The sequence below is a fragment of the Mus caroli genome, chromosome 16 (genome assembly GCF_900094665.2).
Source record: "Mus caroli chromosome 16, CAROLI_EIJ_v1.1, whole genome shotgun sequence".
NCBI lineage: Eukaryota > Metazoa > Chordata > Mammalia > Rodentia > Muridae > Mus > Mus caroli.
In genome coordinates, this window is record NC_034585.1 from 19,092,654 (window position 1) to 19,101,327 (window position 8,674).

The 8,674-nt window shown below is 42.4% G+C and overlaps 1 protein-coding gene across 6 annotated transcripts in view; it reads left to right on the forward strand.

Moving 5' to 3' along the window:
* The window catches only part of Map3k13 (mitogen-activated protein kinase kinase kinase 13), a 147,315-nt gene that overhangs the window by 79,624 nt on the left and 59,017 nt on the right, over positions 1 to 8,674 (forward strand). Inside the window, exon 1 of one of the 6 annotated variants that reach the window (XM_029470555.1) lies at positions 3,466 to 3,833. The exons of the other annotated variants lie outside the window; for them this stretch is intronic. The gene's annotated coding sequence lies outside the window, so the exon portion shown is untranslated. Of the gene's footprint in view, positions 1 to 3,465; positions 3,834 to 8,674 lie in introns of those variants that run through there. 6 annotated transcript variants of the gene reach the window in all.

Below are 8,674 nucleotides of genomic sequence, written 5' to 3' on the forward strand. Positions count from 1 at the left end.
TTTAAGAAATGTCTCTAAAGGCACACCCAGGTAGGGAATAGGTTACCCCAAATAAGTAAGAGATGACTGTCACCTTTTTCCTCTCAAATGTACTGACTGAAAGTCAGAAGGGACTATGTAGTGAAGCCCCGTGTATTCAGTCTGGAGCCTGAGCAACTGCAGAGGGGAAGGCCCTTGTCATTGCTAGGTGATGCATTCACAAAGTTATGCCCATACAACTGGCCTGGGACAAGCAGCCCCTTTGTCACAGCTCACTGTATCTGAGACAAGAAGCCTCTTTAGCCCACTGTGTTGAACATTTGCTGAGCCAGAGGATGGTGGTCCCTCTCCAGTCTCACAATTAAATTCATTTCTTTCATTAGTTGTTTTATGTTCTCTAGAACTAACCAGTAAGTTTAGAGTATCTCACACCTGAAAGACATTATAGAGATAATTTGGTTTAGTTCCCTTCACCAAGATTTTTTTTTTTTGTGTGTGTTTTGTATAATTTCTCAGATAGATGTAGTCCCAGGGAGGCTTTCTAGAGATTGTTCTCATGTCTGTATTTGTATTCACAGACTAAAAAGAGCTCGGAGATCATTCTAGTTTAATTCATCTCACTTGCTGATAAGGAAACTGAGGCACAAAGTTGTTAAGTAACTTGCACAGGGCCAAGTCCCTTGTGACCCGGCTGGCTGCCGTCTGTCGCACTTCTTTCTGAATCATTAAACTGCAGTTGAAATGGTCATAAACATCCAGGGGTCTTAATATACATAGCCTACAAAAGCCTTAGCATAGCACATATCTATGTTAACTATAGATGAACTTATCTTGATTTTGACTGGAAAGAATCTAAACCTTCTTACATTTATTCAAAGGCACTTATGAGTTTTCTAAGAAACTTCTTCCAACAGCTCGTGCCCTCTCTCCTTTCCTGTTCAGGAGAATGAAGGTGAAAAAAGGCATCAATCTGGCCTGCTCTGTATAAATGTCCAAGGAGTCATGTGTCTGGGGGTAGGGGGAGGCCCAGTTCTCTGCCTGACCAGAAGGCTGTGGCAGTGTGGCAGAGGGTAGAGCAGAGCCTTGCCATGTGCCAGAGACTTTGAAAGGTTGCCTGGCCTCCCTATCTCTGGGAAGGACTTTGTATCTGAAGGAAATTTGTGACCTTTTGTCCTGTGCCATTAATCACTGGAAACCTCATGTGTACCCTTTGCTCTGGGGCAGCGGGTGTGGGCAAGGGTTAATGGCAAAGGCAGAGCACTAATTGACTGTGATGAGAGATGCTGATAAAGCAAGCTGGGAGAGGGCTTTGAGGTGTTTGTATGGGGCTTGGTTGTTAGAGAAGCACTAGAAATGGTGTGATATAAAGAACTGGCAAGCAGTGTTGGTTCAAGGAATTACCAACATGCCTAACAAAGAGAAAGCATCTTTGAATGTGTACACCAGCAGATTAGCCATTTACAGTTCTCAACCCCAACAGTGAGAAAGGCATCCTCCCACCCCGACTTCAAACCTGATAGCACTTTCCCGTAAAGACAGATGGCCAGCCCATCATTCCCTAGAGGCAGAGATTATGTTCCCTGCCCTTGTTATACCTCCCTCCCTTTGCTATCACGGCTGCGCTTAATCTGCCTTCAATCCAGACTAAAGTGTTGGACCTCGTTTCCTGGCTGGATCCTGCCTTTTCACTTCCTTGGCTAGACTTGAATTCTGAAGGGCAGATACTATTTCTTGTTTGGTTGCTTTTAAAATTATAACAGTTCAGGAAGATAAAAAGCAACAGGGAGCCAGCTTTGCACGTGCACGTGACTGTTGAAGAGCACAGCACTCCAGGCACAGCCAGTGCCCAGGACAGACTCACTGAACGTTGATGTTTTCTCGTCCTTTACAGACCGTGTGGAATTGTAATCACTTTTTCCCCCCTGGGGCCTCTTGTGTCAGAGTCAGTGCAGATAAACTGATATTGATAGAAGTTAGGGCTGTTCTCAGTGTGTCCCTGAACAGCAGCATTCACAGTAGACAGCCTTACTTGCTGATAGTCACTGGGAGGCAATGGTACCAGGTCTTCCTTCTAAATGCAGAACTCTAATAAATGTTTAAACAAAGGACAGGTATGGCCCTGTACTCCCAGCACTCAAGAGGCTAAGCATGAGCTTGCTAGTTTGAGGACAGCCTTAGGCAACATGGCAGGACCCTATCTCCTTTTTAAAATGCAGCAAGCAATAAAGGCATGTAGTCAGCTTTCCTTATGTATGAGTTCCACCATTCATAAAAGTGTGATGGCCACATCTGGCCTGAGCCTGTGCTCCTATCATTTATCTCCACACAGTGACCATAATGATGATTTACGTTGCCCTCTCATTATATGAGGCATTATAAGCAATTCAGAGAGTATGTAAAATACACAGAGGACTGCATACTTTCTAGGCCAATATGTCTTCTCTTTGTGTGAGGAACTTCTCAGGGAGTCCTCAAGCCAACCCCTGTAGATCCTGGAGGACGGCCGTATTGCTAATGAGAATACAGATTTTGTGTATTCAGTCAGGAAAGTTTGTCATCTACAGTCACTTCTGCATCTGTTGTTATCTGTTGAGTCCAAACAGTGGCTTATAGAAGACGGGCTTTGAAGAAAGGGGCGCTGTTAGGTTGGGGGAGGCATGTGGAAGATTGTTTATGTGTGTCAGTGAGAAAAGACAAGAAAAGAAACTGGAAATTACCCTTGAAAGAGGAATAATCGAATCGACCACCAAATTAAAGATGTAAGTGAGCCCATGTAGAACTCCCAAGGACGTCGTCGTAATTCTGTGAACATCTTCCCTTATATTTGTCTTTCTAATGTCCCTGACTCCATTTCAGTTTAGCTACTTCCTCCCTCTGTTTCAGCTGCCTCTTCTGAAAGTGTGATCCCTGCTTAGTGACGATGCAGGACTAACTGGTACCTCCTGTGGTTCTGCACTGACTGCAGCAGCTGGCCTACCCCTGACTCCAGCCAGCCAGTGCACCATCAGTCCTGTACTCTAAGCATCGTGCATTGTCTTTGCATTCCCGCCATACTAGCTTGGTTTCCACACGCTACTCTCCCTCTTGTCTACGAGTCTTAAACAGAGCCATCTTTCAGATCTAACCATCTCCTTTCTCTGTCGGGAGGGCAGACATCCTTACTCTACCTCCCCCACCCTGCTGTTTCTCGCTCTCGTCTCATGATTCCTCGTGTGTCTGTGCGTGAATGCTCCTGTTCTGGCTGATGCTCTTTCCTCGGTTCATGCTGAATAGCAATCTTACTTTTGAGCTTTGAAACTTCAGTCCTTCAAAGCAGTGATTCTCAACCTCCCTTCCTAATGCTACGACCTTTTAATGCAGCTCCTCATGTTGTGGTGACTCCCAACCATAAAAATATTTTACAGCTACTTCATAACCATAATTTTGCTAGTTATGAATCATAATGTAAATACCTGAGTTTCTGATCGTCTTAGGTGACTCCTGTAAAAGGGTCATTCGACCCCCAAGGGGGTCCCAGCCCACAGCTTGAGAACCATTGCTTTAGAGGCTCTCACAGTACCTAGTAATGTTTATGTGTGTGTTCTCCTCTCATGGGTCCAGGGCAGGATACACTGTTTTGTTCATCTGTCTGTTGAACTTTTTACCTAATATCAAGCCACACCATCAATGATTAACAAAGTATCTGTTAAGTTGGTGAATGAGCAGGTAGGAGTGTGTTGTGGGGGATCTCACTCACAGAGAAAGGGTGCTTTTGCTCTAGTTTTGTGACTTGGGTGACAAATCTGAGGGATAGCTTTCTCAGAGGGCAGCGGTGAGAACTCATGTGGAGGCCTTGAGTCTTTCAGGTCTGAGCTGTAAGTATTCAAGCAGCATGCCAAATGAACAAACATGCCAGAGGTGGTTGTTTTAGCATTTCTGAATGTATTTTTCTCCCGAGTGAACTCAGGCTTCATTAAGGCTGTATTTGTTTGGGTTTTGGCTTGGTTTGGGTTTTGTAACCTATAACTTAATTTTCCATTTTATTATCTTCTTATTTTCTTCTGTCTTTTTCCTCACCTATCCCATCTTTAAAAGTATTATATTTTACAAAAATTACCTAAGGCAACTAAGCTTTTAGCTTGCAGTGAGGGGCAGAAGAGCACAGCCAACAGTGGGGTAGTGGATGGTTACGGAAGTGTCCACACACAAACGATGCTGCTTCCGTGAGCTTAATATCTCCTGGCTACTTCTCATGATACTGTAAATAATATTGTCATTCTCTTGTCCAGAGATAGTTGTAAGTTGACCAGAGGTCTACGAAGTATCCCTAACACTGTCCTTCCTTCTCTTGAGTTTGCTTGTCTAGTGCTCTCTGAGTCCTAAACTCCCTCTAGTGTGCGATAGATACACTTCTCTTTATACTTAACAAATCAAGGACTTCACATACGAGGGGTGTGTGTGTATGTGTGTGTTGTCCATGTCACTTTGGATGCTGTATCTCGCTGCTGTAGCAGAGGCCCTTTCTGGACTCAGAACTGCCCTTCCCTCGGAGCCTTCTATGGATGGCTGCATTGATAGATGGAATCTCCCCAGGGAGCCTTATGGACCAGCCCTCTGTCCGTTACCATGCAGCACGACTATAATTTATAGCCACAGATGGCGACTTCCACCTCATCACCCCCTACTTATCTTCAGCAGACATTTACCTCTGCCTTTTTAAAAATAATCTGTACTGTTTGCAAATGACTATACACAACCGTTCCTATTTATCAAAATACTCTTTAAAATGAAGTTTCATCAGAATGTGAAGAATATTATGCATTGTAGAAACAAATAGGCAAACCTTTTAGTGGGTTTTTTTTTTGATTTATTTATTTATTATATGTAAATACACTGTAGCTGTCTTCAGACACACCAGAAGAGGGCGTCAGATTTCATTACGGATGGTTGTGAACCACCATGTGGTTGCTGGGATTTGAACTCAGGACCTTTGGAAGAGCAGTCAGTGCTCTTACCCGCTGAGCCATCTCGCCAGCCCTTAGTGGGGTTTTAATTGTGGAAATTAAATATTAAGGCAAATATTCAAGTCAGATTCTTGAATTTTGATGGGGGAGTGTCAGCTCTTCTTGGGTGGGTGTTTTCAGTGCTGAGGGGCTTGGGGTGTGTTCTACCACCACTGAGTTACACCCTTAGCCTCTAAGGACCACCTAGACCTCAAGCATAAAAACCACAAACAAATGAAGCAGTTGGAGATTTGTCTCTTCCGACTGTGGCTTGAGCCCTCCTGGATTAAACCAGGGCTTCACAGAACTGCTGACTTAGAATCTCTTGCTGTGTGCCACCTTTCTGGAACTTAGGAATGTGTCACCTGATCAGGAGAGAGAGGAACTTGGGAAACGTGCACTGTATTTGAGATACCCCTCTGCTCTGCCATCCTTCTCACTTGGGGCACATCTCTGAAAGGAGGCTCTCTTGGAAGAAACAAGAACTGCTCTTCCTTGATCTTACTTGAAAGTCTTTATGTTGATCCGAAGAAAGCACAGGTCCAATTCTGAGAATTATTTTTACATGTTGCTAGACAGTATTTTGAAATTTTTTTGCTAATTTTTACTTCATTGTTTTGAGCTTTTAGTTATATTTTTCTTAACTTCTTTATTATGCTGTGCCTATTTTTGTTAGCAGCTTCAAATATTATTGAAGGCCAAGTCTAGGTGTCTTCTCTTAATGTTTATTTTTAATTTAAATCCTTTCAGAAGCCAAGCTTATTTTATTCTGTCTTACAAAAAAAAATATCACTGTTGAGTATTAGTATCTAGTTGTAAATCTTTTTGAACTCTTAAGCTGCACGTTGTGAAATACAGACAGCATTAATTACCCCGGATGTCGGGGCCAGGTGATGTCTGGACGTCTTGCTGTGTAATTTAATCCTGGGTGCTGTGTTGTTTGGCTACACTGGACTCTCCGTGAGCATACGTAATTAAGTGCACATGTGTAAAAAAGCAGGGTCCCGATAGGAGGGAGAGGGAGAGAGATCATTAGCAGGGATTAGATGTGTCTCTCCAGCTGGGCAGTATGCCTCTGCACTCCAAGGGCTTTCCCGGTGTGAATTATGAGACTGGCTCAGCTGCCGCTCCACTCCCCTCTGATTGAACTGCATTTACTAATGCTGTTAAGCTGTGTCCCCAGAGACACCACACCCTGAGGTACCAGATATAGATCATGCATGCAAAAAGAACGAGGAACCTATGGTACATAGTCTTCTAAGATCAAAGATTGAATGGCAAAGTAGAAATTAAAAAAAAAAAAAGCTGCAGGCAAATTTTATGTATATACATGGGGCTTTGGGAAGAGTTGGTAGATGGAAATAATTCCTGTCTAGCTAAAACAGATAGTAATTAATCAAAGGAATGTAGTTCAAATCTGTTGAGACTATCTGCCGGTCTGCTGCTCCCCTGAAATTCTAAAGACTAGTGAATAAATCCCAGCCTGAATCAAGTCTTATGTCCACCTTCCTGATTGATGAGGTTCTTTGGTAGAGATGGTACGTTAAGAATTATGAAACCATGAACCCTTTTAGTATAGCCTGTCATACAGTAACAAAAGTGTGACCTATCAATTGGCCGAATAGAAATTATAGCTGCAGTAAATGTTTTAGGGGTTTCATTGACAACTGGGGCCACATATACTATGCTGCTGTCATTTTAAAAGGCATGGCAGGGAAATGGGAATATTAATTATGGTCATTTTGTAGTGTACATAAATAACAAAGCATCACATTATACGCCTTCTGTCTGCAAGATTATTTTTATCAGAAGTATAACTTTTGCTAACCCAATGAAGCTGGAAAACAAAGAGGCCTGGTGTCTTTCCCCGATGACTTACCTAAAAAAAGACCAGCGTGTCACAGATAACACAGACATTGTAACTAAAGAATTGTTTTTAAGCTTTTTCCAAAGCCATGCACAGTTTTTTTGTAGTCTGTTGACAAGAGTTGAAGTCATTGTATCTGATCATTGAAGCCAGCATTAGTGGCGCACTCCTTGAAGGCCAGCAGAAGCACGTAGATCTCTGACTTTGAGGATAGCCTGGTCTACAGAGAAAGTTCCAAGGACAGCCAGGGCTACACAGAGAAATTCCATATCAAAAAAAGAAAGGAATGAAGGAAGGAAGGAAGAAATTATAATATAATTACATCATTCCTCCTTCCTTCTCCTTCCTACAAACCTCCTCATGAACTCCCCTTGCTGTTTTTCAAATTCATGTTGTTTTTTTTTTAATAGTTTTGGTGGTGGTGGTGTGTGGTTTTAGTTTCCTGAAGTCCTCCTTGTCAATTGTTGGCCTTAATTCTTGGACCAATGGAGTCCTGTTCAGGAAATCCTTGCATCTGTATCCTGTAGAATACTGCTTGGGTTTTCTTCTAGCGACTTCTGTGTTTCACAGGTCTTTGATCCATTTGAAGGTAGTTTTTCTCAAGGTAATGGATGATACAGGTCTGATTTCATTCTTCTGCATGTGGCCCTCCAGTTCCCCAGGACCATTTGTTGAAGGTGCTGTCTTTCCTCCAGGTTGTTGTCTGAGTCTGAGTCAAATATCAAGTGGCTGAAGTCACATGTGCTTATGTCTGAGTCTGCATGTCATGGTTGTGCCAACACCATATTGTTTTTGTTACTCTGTCTCTGTAATGTTTCTTATGATCTGGAATTGTAATCCCTCCAGCATCATTCTCTTTGCTCAGGATTGTTCTGTCTGTCTAGGGTCTTTTGTGGATCCATATGAGGACAGCTTTTTTTCTATTTTTGTGAAGATGGGATGGGGATTTTGATTGAGATTGCATCAAATCTATAAATGGCTTTTGGTAAAATTGTCATTTATGCAGTATTAATTCCACTGATCCATGAACATGGGTTTTTTTTTTCCCACTTTCTAGTGTCTTTCCTATCTCTTTCTTCAGAGGCTGAAAGTTTTCATGGAAAGGTCCTTCCTTTCCTTCCTTGATTATGTTTATGCCTAGATATGGTATTTTCTTTTAGGTTATTGGGAATGAGACTCTATTCACAAGCTCCTTCTCTGTATTGGTGGTGGTGGTGGTGATGATGGTGTATAGAAAAGCCATCAATTTGGGCAAGCTGATTCTTCCAGACTGCTGCATTTGTTCTCTGGTAGAATTGTTGGGATCTCATGTCTAGTACCATGACATCTGCAAATAGAGATAGTGTAATTTTTTCTTCTTTCCCTATTGGAACCTTGTCATTTCCTTCTCTTGTCTTACTGCTCCGGGAGCCCTGTGAGCACAGCATTGGGAAGGAGTGGGGCAGTGGGCAGCATAGTCTTGTTCCTCAGTTAAGGGGCCCTGCCTCAGGCTTTTCTCCATTTAGGATGGCGTAGCTGTGGGTTTGCATATTTACCTTTTATTATGTTGAGGTGTGTTCTCTCTAGTCCTACATTCTCTAGGACTTTTATCATGAAGACATGTTGGATGTTGTCAAAGGGCTTTTCTACATTTATTGAGAGGATCATATGACTTTTACCTTTAAGTCAATTTGTATGGTAGAGGGTATATTACATTTACTGACTTGAGTTTATTGAACCATCCCTGTATCTCAGAGATAAAAGCCAACTTTGTCATGGTGGATAACCATTTTTGAAGTATGTCTGCATTCTGTTTGCAAGTATTTTATTGAGTCTATGTCCATCAAGTATATTGACCTGTAGTTTT